General features: G+C 36.1%; 1 long non-coding RNA gene and 2 other non-coding genes across 4 annotated transcripts; 2 read left to right on the top strand and 1 right to left on the bottom strand.

Moving 5' to 3' along the window:
- The first annotated feature begins 941 nt into the window (after positions 1–941).
- On the top strand, positions 942–1,014 carry TRNAT-UGU (transfer RNA threonine (anticodon UGU)). The gene has a single exon. It is a non-coding gene; the product is annotated as a tRNA-Thr (tRNA).
- Positions 1,015–1,382: 368 nt separating this feature from the next.
- Positions 1,383–1,455, top strand: TRNAT-GGU (transfer RNA threonine (anticodon GGU)). Its single transcript has one exon. It is a non-coding gene; the product is annotated as a tRNA-Thr (tRNA).
- An 8,625-nt stretch (positions 1,456–10,080) lies between these two features.
- LOC149677942 (uncharacterized) lies at positions 10,081–14,828 on the bottom strand. 2 transcript variants are annotated; one of them, XR_016366400.1, is made up of 6 exons: positions 14,650–14,828; positions 12,266–12,463; positions 12,069–12,200; positions 11,777–11,931; positions 11,068–11,106; positions 10,081–10,308 (listed from the first exon to the last, which is right to left on the bottom strand). It is a non-coding gene; the product is annotated as an uncharacterized LOC149677942 (long non-coding RNA). The 2 variants fall into 2 exon arrangements; XR_016366399.1 differs by having other exon boundaries at positions 10,081–11,106.
- Positions 14,829–15,618: the final 790 nt, after the last annotated feature.

Below are 15,618 nucleotides of genomic sequence, written 5' to 3' on the forward strand. Positions count from 1 at the left end.
TTTATAAGTAACGTAAAAATTTACAGTTTTTCTACAATAACTGACGATCATTTAATTTCTAAGCGTCCGTGGCACAAAGGTTAGCACGTTCGGCTTTTAACCGAAAGTTTGGTGGATCGAGCCCACCCGGGAACGTTGTAGGGAAGATTTATAAGAGACGTAAAAAGTCAAAGTTTTTCCACAGTACCTGACAATCATGTAATTTCTAAGCTTGGCGTGATGATTAGCTCGTTCGGCTGTTAACTGAAAGGTTGGTGGTTCAAGCCCACGCGGGAGCGTTGTTGTGAAGTTTTATAAGTAACGTAAAAAGTCCAAGTTTTCCCGCAGAACGTGATGACCTTTTAATTTCAAAGCTTCTGTGTAGCAATAATTAGCGCGTTCGGCTGTTACCCAAAAGTTTGGTGGTTCGAGCCCACCCAAGAACGTTGTTGAGAAGTCTCATGTGTAACGTAAAAAGTCAAAGTTTTTCCACAATACCTGAGGACAATTTAATTTCAAAGCTTCCGTGGCACAATGGTTTGCGCCTTCGGCAGTTAACCGAAAGTGTGGTGGTTTCGAGCCCACCCGGGAACGTAGTTTTGAAGTCTCAGATGTAACGTAAAAAGTCAAAGTTTTTCCACAGTACCTGACGACCATGTAATGTCTAAGCTTCCTCACCGTGATGATTAGCGCGTTCGGATGTTACCCAAAAGTTTGGTGAAACGAGCCCACCCGGGAACTTTGTTGTGAAGTCTCAGATGTAACGTAAAAAGTAAAGGTTTTTCCACAATACCTGACGATAATTTAATTTCTAAGCTTTCGTGGCGCAAAGTTTAGCGCGTTCGGCTGTTAACCGAAAGGCTGGCGGTTGGATGCCACCCGGGATCATTGTTGTGATGTCTCAGATTTAACATAAAAAGTCAAAGTTTTTCCACAATACCTGACGATTATTTAATGTCTAAGCTTCCGTGGCGCAATGGTCAGCGGGTTTGGCTTGTAACCAAAAGGTTGGTGGTTCGAGGCCACCCGGGAGCGATATTGTGAAGTCTTGAAAGTAACGTAAAAAGTCACAATTTTTCGACAATACTTAACGACCATTTAATTTTTAAGCTTCCTTGGCTTAATGGTAAGCGCCTACGGCTGTTAACCGAAAGGCTGGCGGTTCGAGCCTACCCGTGAGAGTTGTTGTGAAGTCTTGAAAGTAACGTAAAAAATCACAATTTTTCGACAATTCCTGACGACCATTTAATTCTTAAGCTTCCTTGGCGTAATGGTAAGCGCGTTCGGCTGTTACCCGAAAGGTTGGCGGTTCGAGCCCACCCGGGAGCGTTGTAGAGAAGTTTTGTAAGTAAGGTAAAAAGTCAAAATTTTTCCACAATACCTGAGGACCATTTAATTTCAAAGCTTCCGTGGCGCAATGGTTAGCGCTTTCGGCTGGTAACCGAAAGGCTGGTGGTTAGAGCCCACCCGAGAGCGGTGTTTTGACGTCTCAGATGTAACGTAAAAAGTCAAAGTTTTTCCACAGTACCTGATGACCATGTAATTTCAAAGCTTCCGTGGCGCAATGGTTAGCGCCTTCGGCAGTTAACCGAAAGTTTGGTGGTTTGAGCCCACCAGTGGTCACATAATACAGTGAATTTTTCGACAGCTAGGAATATTGTTTTAGCCTCCTCTTTGTCAAATTGTAATAAAATACAATTCAAGATGGTCTTGGAACAGTTTGTAGGTCAAAAAGTACCTTCAAAAGCAATGAGTGGTTTTTATATTGATCAGAAGAGAATTAGTGTTTTTACCTCTCCGAGTGACGTATGTCACGGAGAGGTTCTAATTTCGACGTGCCTGTGTGTCTGTCTGTCTGTGTGTCTGTCTGTCCGTTGTTACACCCACGTGACCGCGTTCGCAGTTTGCAAATCGGAGCAAACGTGTATTCAATTTCCAGACCGCATTTACAGTCCCGGAAATTGCATTCGACTTAAAGGCTATTACTACATTGCCTGTTTAACAACTCTGTTCATTTGTCCACCCCACATGGACACCAGTCTGAACTTATTGTCTTCTAAACACCACCATATTCTAGTCTTTCGCCCATTCCACATGGACACCAGTCTGTACTTACTGGCTTCTAAACACCACCACCTTCTCGTCTTTGTCCATTCCACTTGGACACCAGTCTGTACTTACTGGCTTCTAAACACCACCATCTTCTATTCTTTGTCCATCCCACATGGACACCAGTCTGCACACCTGGCTTCTAACACCACCATCATCCTTAAGGTTAAGACATACGCGGCGATCGGCTAGGGTTACGAGAAACGTCTAGCCTTCCATTGACGGGGTCTTCCGCCAAGGTTCACGCAATTGCGATGTTCTTATCCATAGCTGCGATTCGAAACCCTTATATACTACCTATTTTAGTAAGGCGAAGCAGCAGTTATATCCTTCAATTCAAACGTCAATATTAGTCAAGTCTCTCAAGGTTGTTTAATTTTTCTTTTTTAAAACGATGTAACGCACAATAAGGCGAACAACTAACGAAGAAAATATTTAATATTAATTATATTTATTTTAATATTTAAGATAATCTCTTTTCTCAATTCAAAATTAATACGGAAAGAGTTAAAAAGCAGTCTATTTTTTTGTCTGTGTGTGTCTGTCCGTTGTCACACTAGTGCGCCGAGTTAGCAGTTCGCTTTGTTTTGATGTGTTAAAAAATCCTACAGAACCTTAATATTCACTTTTTCCATAATATAAAGTGAATATGTGGAAATCGTTTTCGTAGTTACGATGCATTTAGTACTTTTGTAGCTTTAAAGCTCTGTTTCATTTTGATATTCCAAGGATGTTTTTTAATATTATTATTTGAAATGGCTGTTTATATATTACTTAAGCTATACTACATCTGTATATAGAATAATCCTTGGTTTAGTGATTTCATGAAGAAAATTAAGACTGAGACTCCGGCGGGTATATCAAGTATTATCCGCAATACGCTTAGTGAAGCAAAGAGTATATAATTGAGGCCTGAGGTGAAGTAAACTTTGGGCTTTGATTTTCGTGTCTGAAATGAAGAGACATCAACGGTTCAGAGTGAGCCGAAAGTTAAATACACTCTTAAATAATCGGGTTAAGATTTTATAATAGAAGAAAAGATCATGGTGGCAATTAGAATAGTAAAAGGGCTAATGGTAAACGGGTAGTACCTACAGACATTATATTCTCTTTATGGTGCGCATTGACTATTAGTGCGTCTAGCTACAATATAGCTTTGGTGTTATTTAACGTTAACATTCATGTTGGCAAACTAAGAATATTGTTGAGGTGAGACGAGACGATAGTGTTTACACTGCAAACCAGTTGTGAATGTAGCTATCAGAATATACGGTAAACAGCTGAAGCGTAGACTTCATTTCCTGTTCTTTCCCCATTGACTGATTTCCATATGTCCAAGATTTATCCTTATTGGATGTAAAATGTCGTCTGCTTTACTGTATATTCGCTATGCTTGGAATACTGCTTCAATATTTCGTAAATGTTTACTTCAAAAAAGAGAAATAATTCCATATCTAGGTAAATAAGTTTGTAGTAGTAGACCTCTAGACTCGGAGAGGTAATATTTTGGTTTTCCCAACTTGTTAACATATACTTTGGTGGTGATTATAATATATCTTTCCGCAAAACCCAAAATGACTGTTTTCCTTGGACTTTTTTGAATTAAGTTGACTTCGGTGTCAGTCAGATTTAGTAGAACTTATTTTTTCTTTAGAAATGCCTTTCTGTAATTTCTAGATTTAAAGTTCGAATTAAAGCCTTTACTCATAGCATTTTTCGAATTCAAAACGTCAAACAATCAGTGGAAGTCCAAGAGAGGAAGGATATGTCGAAGGTATCGAGACATAAATAATAAAGGTAAAAAATTCTATCTTTCTATCCATGAATGTTTTAAACTTCAATGTTGGGCCACTTTCTTGGAATACTGGATACAGCCTTCTCCATAAAAGTCCATACCCTTCGATACAGAGCTTATAATAGTTTGCGCTGCCAAGTTTACTTTCAATTTTTGGCTTTTAAAATATATGTGAAATTTTAAAAGCTTATTTTAAGCTTATTTACCATGGTTAAACCCTCGTAATCCTGTAGCTATGTAAGATGGAGACATATACCAAGCCAATACGCTAAATAAATACGCAATGTTTATTATATAAAGAAAAGAGTTGATTTTTTCTTCTTCGCCCGTGCGTTGGTTAGAAAAACACCATAGTGCTCCCATAAATTTCTCAAAAGTTTCTGCATGTGGCATGCGTCTAGAGCAATTTATACCTTCTCACTAGTATCTGCTGAATGGTGTAAAATAACTTAGAAACAGTGTACACATAGAGTAAAGGCTAAAGAAAAAAGACAAAATAATATAGTACCAGGGTTCGGGAAATGCTCTGTATGACATCTTTTGAGATTATTACTCCAAGTAATTGAACCGTTGTGAGGTTACTTTTCAGCCCATCACAACCAAGAGCGATACATTTAGCCCCAATTTAGTGTATATTGAAAACACACTCTGTTACCAGAGTTTTCAACATGGAGCTGGGGGTTCCATGAACCAGGAAATAGCCAACTGGCATTTTCCAATGTGCATTTATAGCAACAGCTATAAAAACTAGGGCTGATGTTGCGATCTCGTCAGAGTATTGAGCTCAATGGCCTAACCCCAAGTTAACATAGCCGGAAAATTCTTTTTCTGTCCATTCCGTATGTTTTTTAAAAGACATTTCATCCAAAGAGAGCGTTTTCAATATTGGATGTTTTGATTTTTCCACCTCAGATTTGATAAACCCGAAGCTTACAGTAGAGAGCCCGGGTTGGCCATAAATTTTATTTGTCCATTCACCCAAAGTTTTGGATGGGGCAAACAGAACGGTTTCCTTAAAAATGCATACACTTTAGGCGAATAGAAGTGGACAGTCATGGCAAAGCTTAGAATTTCTTGAGTATACTTTTGCTTGGTTTTTACCTCTCCGAGTGACGTATGTCACGGAGAGGTTTTAAATTCGACGTGTCTGTGTGTCTGTCTGAATGTTCTTACACCCACGTGACCGCGTTCGCAGTTTGCAAATCGGAGCAAAGGTGTTTTCAATTCCCGGACCGCATTTACAGCTCCAGGATATTGTGTTCCACTTACAGGGTATAAAATCTTGTATCTCACAGACCGAACGGTGATTTTTTCATAATTTAATTACACTTGACGTACGAAAACTACTTTTTCTAATTCTTTAGGCGTCATTAAATTAACTTCGTTTAAAACATTAACTCGATTAAAAAAACTGTATGTCCCCAGATGTACATTAAAAAGACGGCCAAGTTCCCCACATTTTAAAATGGGACCAACGTTACATATAATGTAAATTTCATCATAATTATCAATATTTTAATTAAAAAAAGTGAATAAAAATGAATTTTGAAAACATATATTTTAAGGACCCCACTTGTCCGTTGAAATGACAGCGAAGGTCCCCACTTGTAAAATTTTCGAGTTTTAAAAAATATCTTCAAATACTTGAAGGAAACATAAAGATCCTATTTCGTAAATTTCATCATAATAATCAGTATTTTAATTACAAAAGTATAATATACATGTAATTAGAAAATGTGTGTATAAAAGACCCCACTTGTCTGTTGAAATGACAGCGAAGATCCCCACTTGTAAATTTGTCAAGTGTGAAAAATTATCTTCAAATACTTGACACTAATTCAAAATCTAAAAATTTATACACAAATGTCCCCAGATATAAGGTAGGAAGACGGTTTAGGTCCCGACTTGTAAACCTGAAATTAGCTCAAAACTTAACTGTTAAGCTAGAAATAGGACTGATTACTTAAATTTCATTCTGATTATCAATATTTTAGCTATAAAATTAAAATATACATGAAATTTGAAAATGTGTGTTTAAAACACCCCACTTGTCTGTTGAAATGACAGTGAAGGTCCCCACTTGTAAATTTATCGAGTGTGAAAAATGAAATTGAAATACTTGATGGAACCATATAGGCTTCGACACTAGTACAAAATCTAATAATTTATACACAAATGTCCCCAGATATAAGGTTGGAAGACGGTTAAGGTCCCCACTTGTAAACCTGAAATTAACTCAACACTTAAGTGTTAAGCTAGAAATAGGTCAAATACCAAAATTTCATTATAATAATCAATATTTTAACTATGAAATTATAATATACATGAAATTAGAAAAGTGTGTTTAATATACCCCACTCGTCTGTTGAAATACCTAAAACAATCTTATAGGGTTTGACACAAATTCAAAATCGAAGTGTTTGTTAAGAATTCTCCTCAAATATATGGGGAGGAATTTATAGATTTCATCGGCTTGGAATCTTTAACAGCCGTGTTCTGGGTCTTTCTGCGTCAATTAATGGGGCAGGTGTAGAAGTCGTCACTCGTGACGTCATGCATAATGTATATTGACATTAACCTGATAATGACATGGCTAAAATCCTACTCTGAGATTCCCTATTAGCACCGAACCCTAATGTAAACAAATTCACTTTGCGTGTGCTGAACGAGTAAACCATGGGTTGCATATACTTTTTAAGTTTTAATTTATGGAGTTTAAATTGAGGTTCGTCTTAAGTCAATGCCTAACTTTCTCTTTAAGCTCCATTTTCACCATTCTTAATATTTTTATTTTTTGGTTTTAATGGCTAAACATTTGTTGATAACAGAAGAAGTTTTTTGTGTAAGAGTATGAGTTATTAAGTCTTTGCGAGAAGAGGATTTATTTTGTTGTTTGATAGATTAGATTCATTTTTCCTGTGGTTTTATTGATTTGAATGGCGAGGAAGGTTTTTTGTAAATAAATTTTTAAACCGTTCGATGGCAACTTATTATGATTATTCGATATATACTCTGTTCCAGCATTGGTTATCAGCACAAGCCAAACTAGGTCTCTATGTAACGACGAACAAATATTTTTTTCAGTATAGATAGTTTTCACACATGGAGAATTCATACCATTTACACCAGGTGACCGGGCTATCTGGCGGACAAAAACCCGTCTGCTTTTACCTCCTTGTGTAAATGGTATGAATCCTCCATGTGTGAAAACTATCTATACAGAATATCGCGTTTTAAAATCCTAAATATTAGTATTGCTTTCTTCTGTTGGCAGTAAGCAAAAACCTACCTCACATAGAGACCTAGCATTGCGCGTACTGACAACCGAAGCTGGAACAGTGTATATATCGCATCAGCTGCCGTCGGAGATAAGGAGTAGAGCGAGGGGTCGGACGTTTTGGATAAAATGTACAGGATTTTGAAATACAATTTGATTTCTTCGGGTATCGTTTGATTTAGTCGGATTTTGTTTCATTTCAAGATTTGATAAAATCCCACGGATTTTGTCAGATTTTCCCCGTGATTTCTACGGATTTTGAGGTATTTCCTGTGATTTCCACGGATTTTGAAACTATTTCTTGGATTTCGTGAATTTTGTAATGGATTTTGCGAATTCTTTACTGATTTTGTGATTTATTTGTTTATTTTTTTATTCTGTTATTTCGTTACCGATTTTTTGATTTCGTTATTTCGTTACTGATTTTGTGATTTCGTTATTTCGTTATTGATTTTGTGATTTCGTTACTGATTTTATTTGTGAGATTTCGAAATCAGCGAAATAAGTTTGAATTGTTGCCGGATTTGTGCTTTTGTTATTTTTTTGGATTTCTTAAGTTAGATTTTGTGAATGGCCGACCCCTCGGAGTCGCCTATCCTATAGCGGGAAAACTATTTTTCTCACGCGTTTATGATTTCCCAACAAAACGAGATAAGAGAGTCTTGTCTGGTTGTCATCCATTATGACAGTGCAGAGAATGTAGGGGAGAATTATGCACCTTCATTTTTGTTCTGCCAACTACTGTAGGTTCTTTACATGTACATGAAGGAAACAGATGGAAATCGGGTTTGGGGTAGGAGGGGTGTTCAAAGACTGGTAAAAAAGGAGACAGAAGTAGATTACCGTGGCGCGAAAACTTTATTTTTGAATTTCGGCTCTAATTTCCAGAAATCTTATGGTTGAAATGTATTTATTATTATCTGGGAGAGTTTCTAATTGCGTTTGATAAGGCTAAATACGTTTAAAATTATATTAACGGCTTGTTGAAAATAAAATTTAACATAGAGTCGTAGCATTAAGTTCATTTACTTCTGACGAGAAAATCTACGTGATGAATTGTAGGCGGATTTATATATAATGATAATTCATGAAAGGGATAAAATAGTTCCGATAACAGAGACAGATAGCATCACTTGACGTGGGGCCTTTGGGACTTGGGCTTAATTTATTTTTAAAAGTGGACAAGCAAATTTCCTCTTCGGTTCTCTTTGGTACGTTTTGGGTTTCTCAACCGAAGGTTTACGAATAATTAAACACGTGGACGTGGTCACGTGGTACACTGCAGGCTTGTGTTATATGATTTTAGAGTCGCGTACAAGTAAAGTGTTTCTCTGTTGAAAAGAAGAATTAATTGTTGCAACTAATTGGAAGAATTATGGGTTTAATATAGCTTCTGGAAGGCTTCTAGTCTGTTCGCATGTATTTTGGAATTCCCTCGCAATATGTTAATTTTGGACTTATTACACAAATTTGACATAATCCTGATTAAATAAAGGGTCGTTTAAATGAAAACTGGTTCCAAGCTTAATTTGAATTACCGCAGACATTTGTGAGATATCAAGGTTAGATTTATTACTTTAGGATCGCGAATCATTCTCAAATGAGAAAACCATAAGGATGCCAGCTAATCCACCTTATTCCCTATCGTCGGAAGTTGGGACTATCTCGGGATTCGTAGAGAGGATTAACGGGAAGAATATCAAGAAATTCGTCTGTCGGATGCTACAGTAGCAGCCGACAGATGAATTTCTTCCCGTTCCTCTCCTCCACGAATCCCGAGATAAGACTATGTTCTGGCGAAAGGGAATAAGGTGGATCATAAGTTAAGAAGATATGTTCCATAAGTATGAAACTTATGCTAGAGACTTACTTAGAGCTATCGCGAACCACGGGAGAATTGAGTGCATTCGGTTTTTCAGTCCATCTTCCTATTTAGTCTTTGTTAAGCCTTTTACAGAATCTATGACGTTTTGCCAGCGTCACTTCAAGACAAACTCTCAGTTACCGGTGACAAACTTATGGAACATACCTTATGAGCTCATGGTGGATTGAAAATACTAGTAAGTAATAATTCGTATTCATAATAAATTAGGCAAATTCAATCGTTTAAATAGTTTTAAAAGCCATAATTAATTACTCGAGACTCAATCGCCACTCAGTGCCTAGAGATGGAAAGTTCAAACAGAGAGCTTTGAACGGTATGAGTCGTAGGATTTAAAAGGATTGTAATAAATGCTGGCGTGATTTATCTATTATGAATAATTGAGGATCCTACCTTTGTTTTCCATTATATTTTCACTCAGGAAGGTCTAAAAGTACAGTTCTAAATGAATAGACACAAAGGGTAGAAACACGTTGTTTCAATCGTATTAGAGAGTGTAATTTAAATATTGTTCAAATTACAAGGGAGGTTAATTAAAGGAACTTAGTCAATTTTAAAGCAAAATATTGAGTGGTTAAAATTATTTTCTTTTCAAGCCATTTTTTATTTTGAAGTATCGATAAATTTAGGAATGAAAACACCGTTATAAAGAAATTTGTTATAAATAAGTAACACAACGTTATTAAAATACAATGCCGAACCAATTCTTCTCGAATTTCTCGGCAATATCATTCGTATTTAGCTTCTTTAAAATCTCTAGTCTTAATTTGATCTGTTCTAGCATCACAGAATTAATAAAGGTTTCTTTTACTGGGCTGTAATAACAAAACGCTTCAATAGTAGGAACATTTCAGCGCAATCGCTCTTGTGAAAACTGTTTGCATCTTTCAAAATCACAAAAAAATCCGAATACTTCTAATATGTTAATTTCTTGCCTAGCTATGCTATTAAGCTGGCAACTAAATAATTACAATTAGCAGTAAGAAAAATGTTTTAAACCAATTAATTAGCCAATAAGTAATTTGACACATCAACTAATTAAATTCAATAAGAAATTAATCATTTATTTTTCAACTAATTAATTTCAATTAAAAAATTTCTAATTAATTACCTGTATAATTAAGGTCAAAAAATTAACACCAGTATTATTCTCAAGAAATTAGACAAGCCTCGATTCTTCCGTCATGCTAAATTTTGTTTCATTTCATCACTTTTCTTGCCACTGTTCCTAAAACGGACTCCGGGGTTTTAAATCCATGCGCACTGCTATTAATTCAAGAGGGAAAAATCATGGAAACATCGAAATACGAGAGTTACGAGAGTCATAGTTTTCACTGTGAAACAGAAAGAGGAACAGAAATTTTGTTCCCCCCCTCACTACTGGTAGTGGGACGCATTCTCTCCCGTTTAGATGAAACTCGATTTTTTACTACAAATCGGCGAAAGAGATTAATTGAAAATCCAATTGGCTAAATAGCCAAAACTAAATCTAATTAACTTTAAAATAGAAAAATGCCTTTCCGATGCAAACTTATTTATTATAATTATTTCTCAAATAGCTGTAAAGTAATTAAAATTTAATTACCATTTTCAATTAGTGAAAAATGCCAATTAATTAGATTTTTAAATAGCTAACTAATTAATAAGCACAGCTCGTATTCTTGTAGTGGTCGGCGTTTGGACAAGATAATCCACAGAATTTTGATTAATCAGTTATCCATGGATAATATTCAGATAATTATTCGTGATTACATTGCATTAATCATAGACTTCCCGTGGATAATTTCAATTTATGAATAAAGATAAAACAAACAGATATTATCTTATCCAAATGCCGACCACTATATTCTTGTAACTCTTTCCCCCGAGTAAAATCTATGTTTAGCAACTATACTCAGAGTTTGAGCGAAATCTCAAGAATTCTCTGTTTGGAAATCATCAATATATTTTTGAAATTAACGTAACCAACGATTCATCATTTTCTGATTTAGGGTAAAAACTGACATACATTTCTCACGTAGTTACCTTGATATTTCGGTGCTTCAGGAAAGTTGTGAGAGTCAACTAATAGAATAAATGGAAAATTTTCTTTAGTATTTTTTAACACTCGAAAAACTTACAAGTGGGGCCTTCACTGTCATTTCAACAGATACGTGGGGTCTTTTAAACAAAATTTTCAAATTTCATGTATATTATAATTTTATAGTTAAAATATTGATTATCAGAATGAAATTTAAGTAATCAGTCCTATTTCTAGCTTAACACTTAAGTTTTGAGCAAATTTCAGGTTTACAAGTGGGGACCTAAACCGTCTTCCAACCTTATATCTGGGGACATTTGTGTATAAATTATTAGGTTTTGAATTATTGTCAAAGCCTATATGGTTCAATCAAGTATTTCAATTTCATTTTTCACACTAGATAAATTTACAAGTGGGGACCTTCACAGTCATTTCAACAGACAAGTGGGGTCTTTTAAACACACATTTTCTAATTTCATGTATATTTTAATTTTATATTTTAAATATTGATTATTATAATGAAATTTAGGTAATCGGACCTTCTAAAGGCTTAACACTTAAGTTTTGAGCTAATTTCAGATTTACAAGTGGGGTCCTAAACCGTCTTCCAACCTTATATCTGTTTGTTAGATTAAGTCATGCCATTTCTATCTCGAATCCGCATAATTTGCGACGAATCGAACCTATCTTTCCCTCTGTTAGTAAAAAATCTACCTTGATAAGTTCTTTTATCGGAGATTAGAGAAGCGCCTGACTCCATTGTTTTTCCTGGTAAGTTTTTATGATCGTTTTGAAACCTCCCTTCGAAGCGATGGCGTCAGCCTCACAACAGGTTTCTATTGTCAGTGTTATGATTCGGAATCCTTCACCTTTCCAAAATGGAGAGTGTCATTATTCCCAACAATTAACCAGATACGAAAAATATTTGAGTTTAATTCCGCTTATCAATTTTGAAGATAAGACAGGTAGTTATCGAAAACAACAACACCACTTGAAAGACGCCTACCTTTTACATTAGCTTAGCCTGGAGTCCCCCCTCTATTTGGCACGTTTAAATTAATGACAATTAAAAGTTAATGCTTCCCCATCCCAAAATAAGGATTCATTTCCTTTCAAGGATCAAGGATGAAGAGGAATTCTGGATAAGTTTGGAAAACAGAAAATAAATAATCATGAGCTTCGTTTGCCAGGGTTACTACAAACCTGGAAAACAGGAACTTCGGAGAAGGTGGTGGGCGTATAACAGCCCATGTGACTCGACGCGTAACTGTCCCCCAAGTAACAGCATTTCTTGATCGCCAAATGAATGAAACCACCAATAAAACAATCGAAACAAATTGGTCTTCAACTTTGGTATTGCGTTGTAAACCCAGCGTTGTCCAGTGGTCCGATATACAGCTCCTAAGAAATTCAATATTTTCGAAGCTATTTACCAATAATTTCAGGAGCTGTTAATGCTCGGGGGATAGGGTCTTGAAGCCACCTGGACTTGGGTACGAACCCCGTCCGTGGTACAAGATTCTAGTACAATACGAGAGGACAAAGCGGGAGAGGGTAATATATTGATAGATACTTGAATACTATCACCAAGGGAATATAGACGAGAGCATTATCATGGAAAAAGAATGCGCGTGAGCGTGAAATATGTTTTCACGCTACAGGATAGGCAACTCCCTATCTCGAACGACAGCTTATTCCGTATATACTCTGCAACAACAACGCTTGTCAGCACGCTCAAAGCTAGGTCTCTATGTAACCTAGCTTTGTGCGTGCTGACAAGAGACGAGGAAAATAGGGATCTTCAGGATTTAAAATATCCGAGCTCGAGTACACGGACCTCTAGGCCTTAGTTTCAAATAACTGTGAAATTGCCTACAGCCTACTACACCTATTTGAAACTAAGGCCTAGAGGTCCGTGCACTCGAGCAAAAAAACTCGAGTAATTGAGTATAGAACTAATTTTGCGTTTACAACAAAAAGTTGATATTGGGGACATTTCATTCATTTTAAAATATCGGGAAAATATGTAAAATATCCCATATGACGATATTTTCATTTCGTTCTTACGATTTTATTAATAATCGTGTTAAACCTAATATAACAAACAATTTCACATGAAATCCATCAACGTCCCATATTTGTAGACAAACTTTCTCATATAATCGTTGTTGTGCTAACTTAGAAAAGTAAATAATCGACGTATCCCTCCGCGTATGAGACGAATGTCATTCATTGTTCACTCTACTTCCCCCCTGCACACGTGAAATAATTACGTATGTTAACCAAATCCTTCATTTCTTGCCTAAAGTAAATATCAATTTTTTTAATAGATTTTAGGTTTATCAATCATGAAGTATCTGTCACGTTTTTAAACATTTGAACATTTACTCCCTCCATGTCCAACAAATTCAATTGATATGATTTGGCTACAGTATCCAATCAGAAAAAAAATTACTTCCTATTGGCATAAAAGCGTAAACAACTTAAAGGAAAAGAGCGGCTAATGGAAAAATATTGCAAAAAAGTAGCTGATCTTTTATAACAAAATAAATAGCATTTAATTAGTCTTAAAAATAATCAAGGACTACTGCGCCATCCACCATTGGCTTAGTGCAGGTGTCTGCTAAATCGAACCTACCTTACGCCTACGGGAATGGTTGAATTGTCACAGGCTGGCAGATGTAAGGGCTAATAGGTTCGAATTAGCAGACGCCATTAAAGCAATGTCTTTTAATTTTTAAGACTAATTAAATGATAATTATCGTTTGTAATATGAGATGATTCAGTTATTTCTTTTTATATTTTTAATTCCTTTTATGCTAGCCGAACTTTTCCTTTAAACATTTTGTCAGTCTGTTTAAAGGGAAGGTGAAGAGTAAAATCAAGTTATTTTTTTGTCGATTCTTCTACTAAATATAAGATCATTCTGTATATTGAATTATCTCCGAGTGATTTTAAAGTTCAAACTAGGTGCTGATTTTAAGGATAATTTTAAATTAGGACCTCCGACCAATCGCGTAACGCCCTGCCTTTTTATTAATAATATTCTCGTGGCACGTTCCGTCTCATATGAAATTTATCACGTCGAGATTTGATAAAATTTGCGCGCGACGTGATAATGGTGGCGCGAGACATGGAGCATGCCACGAGAATTTTGTTAATAAAAAGGCAAGGCGTTACGCGATTGGTCGGAGCTGGTCCTTATTTATAATTATCCTTAAAATCTGAGCCTACTTTGAATTTTAAAATCATTCTGAAGTATTTCCTGAATGTTTCACTATAAAGAACGGTCTTATAATTAGAATAAGAATCGATAGAAAATCAGATGATTTTTTACTTCATCCTCCCTTTAACGTGTTTAAAATTTCAATAGAGTTTCCTCATCGTTATAAGATATCAGATATTGAAGCGAGAGATTATGGAGATAATAAAGTTAGGTCTTTCAAGGTAATTGGACTTTTGCGCCGAAATGTTAATTTTGTTGTTATAAGTTAATATTATCGAGGCATCAATTGGTGAATCTAATTTTTCTATCGAAGCATTATATTAAATAATATTCCCATTAAAAAGTAAAGGTATATTCTTACCTTGAGCGGTGTCAAGCGCATGTACCAGTAAGTTAGCGAGGACTAGAATGACTCTAGTCCTGGAGTCCATCGTATCTTGTTAAAAACCAACTTAACTGAACGCCGAACGAACAAACCTTTGCCCAATTTTCAATATATAATCCGAACCCGAAACGCTAAATTCTAAGGAATGGCATTAACAAGCTAGAGTTCCGTTTAAAGGAAAATGCGACGCTATCGTAAGTAACGTACTAACCATACGTGCGCACTCTTGACATCCATTTCCGTCACGCTCTATTTCTTAGAGGTTTTGTTTGTGTCCTGTGATCCAAAAATGTGTTGATTTTCAGTTGATAATATTTTGTGGCATTATTGTACGCGCCCCCAAATCCAGTTATGAAAAGAGCAGTATTTTACTGTTGACCCCCTCAAATTTTAATTTAGAAACTGAACAGAGAATGCTAATTAGAAAGCACTCTAATCATAACTTGTTTAGAGTGACCGTGGGGCATAAATTTCTTACAAGCATAAGTTCATAAGATATGTTGGCCATAAGTATGGCACTGCTTACAAACTGGAGCTTGTCGCGACGTCAGTGAGGTAGGTCATAGATTTAGGGTGAAGCGACAAACGCCTGGTGAGGCGCTGATCTCAAAGGCCGCTTAGTAATGCGGATTAAATAGGAGCTAGATGGAAGTCCTGCAAAATTAATTAACCACCGATTGTAGTCGACTTCAATTGACTCACTTCCGTCGTTCTCCTTCTCGAAGTAGTCATCTCGAGCTGTAAGTATCTCAGTTGCTTTACATAAGTTATGCATTTTTGACGCAAAATCTCTCACAGAACTCTTGGTACAACAATTCTTATCCATGCTATTTGCCCATAGAACCAACCAAAGCGGTACCAAACATGGGCACCGTCCACTGCTTGAGTCAAGCCCGTGACGTTTTAAATAGGCACTGACGACACAACTGAGATAGCTCTATATTA

Source organism: Phalangium opilio, unplaced genomic scaffold (assembly GCF_054372755.1).
Source record: "Phalangium opilio isolate 3A_F unplaced genomic scaffold, DU_Popi_V2 ptg000043l_1, whole genome shotgun sequence".
Taxonomy (NCBI): domain Eukaryota; kingdom Metazoa; phylum Arthropoda; class Arachnida; order Opiliones; family Phalangiidae; genus Phalangium; species Phalangium opilio.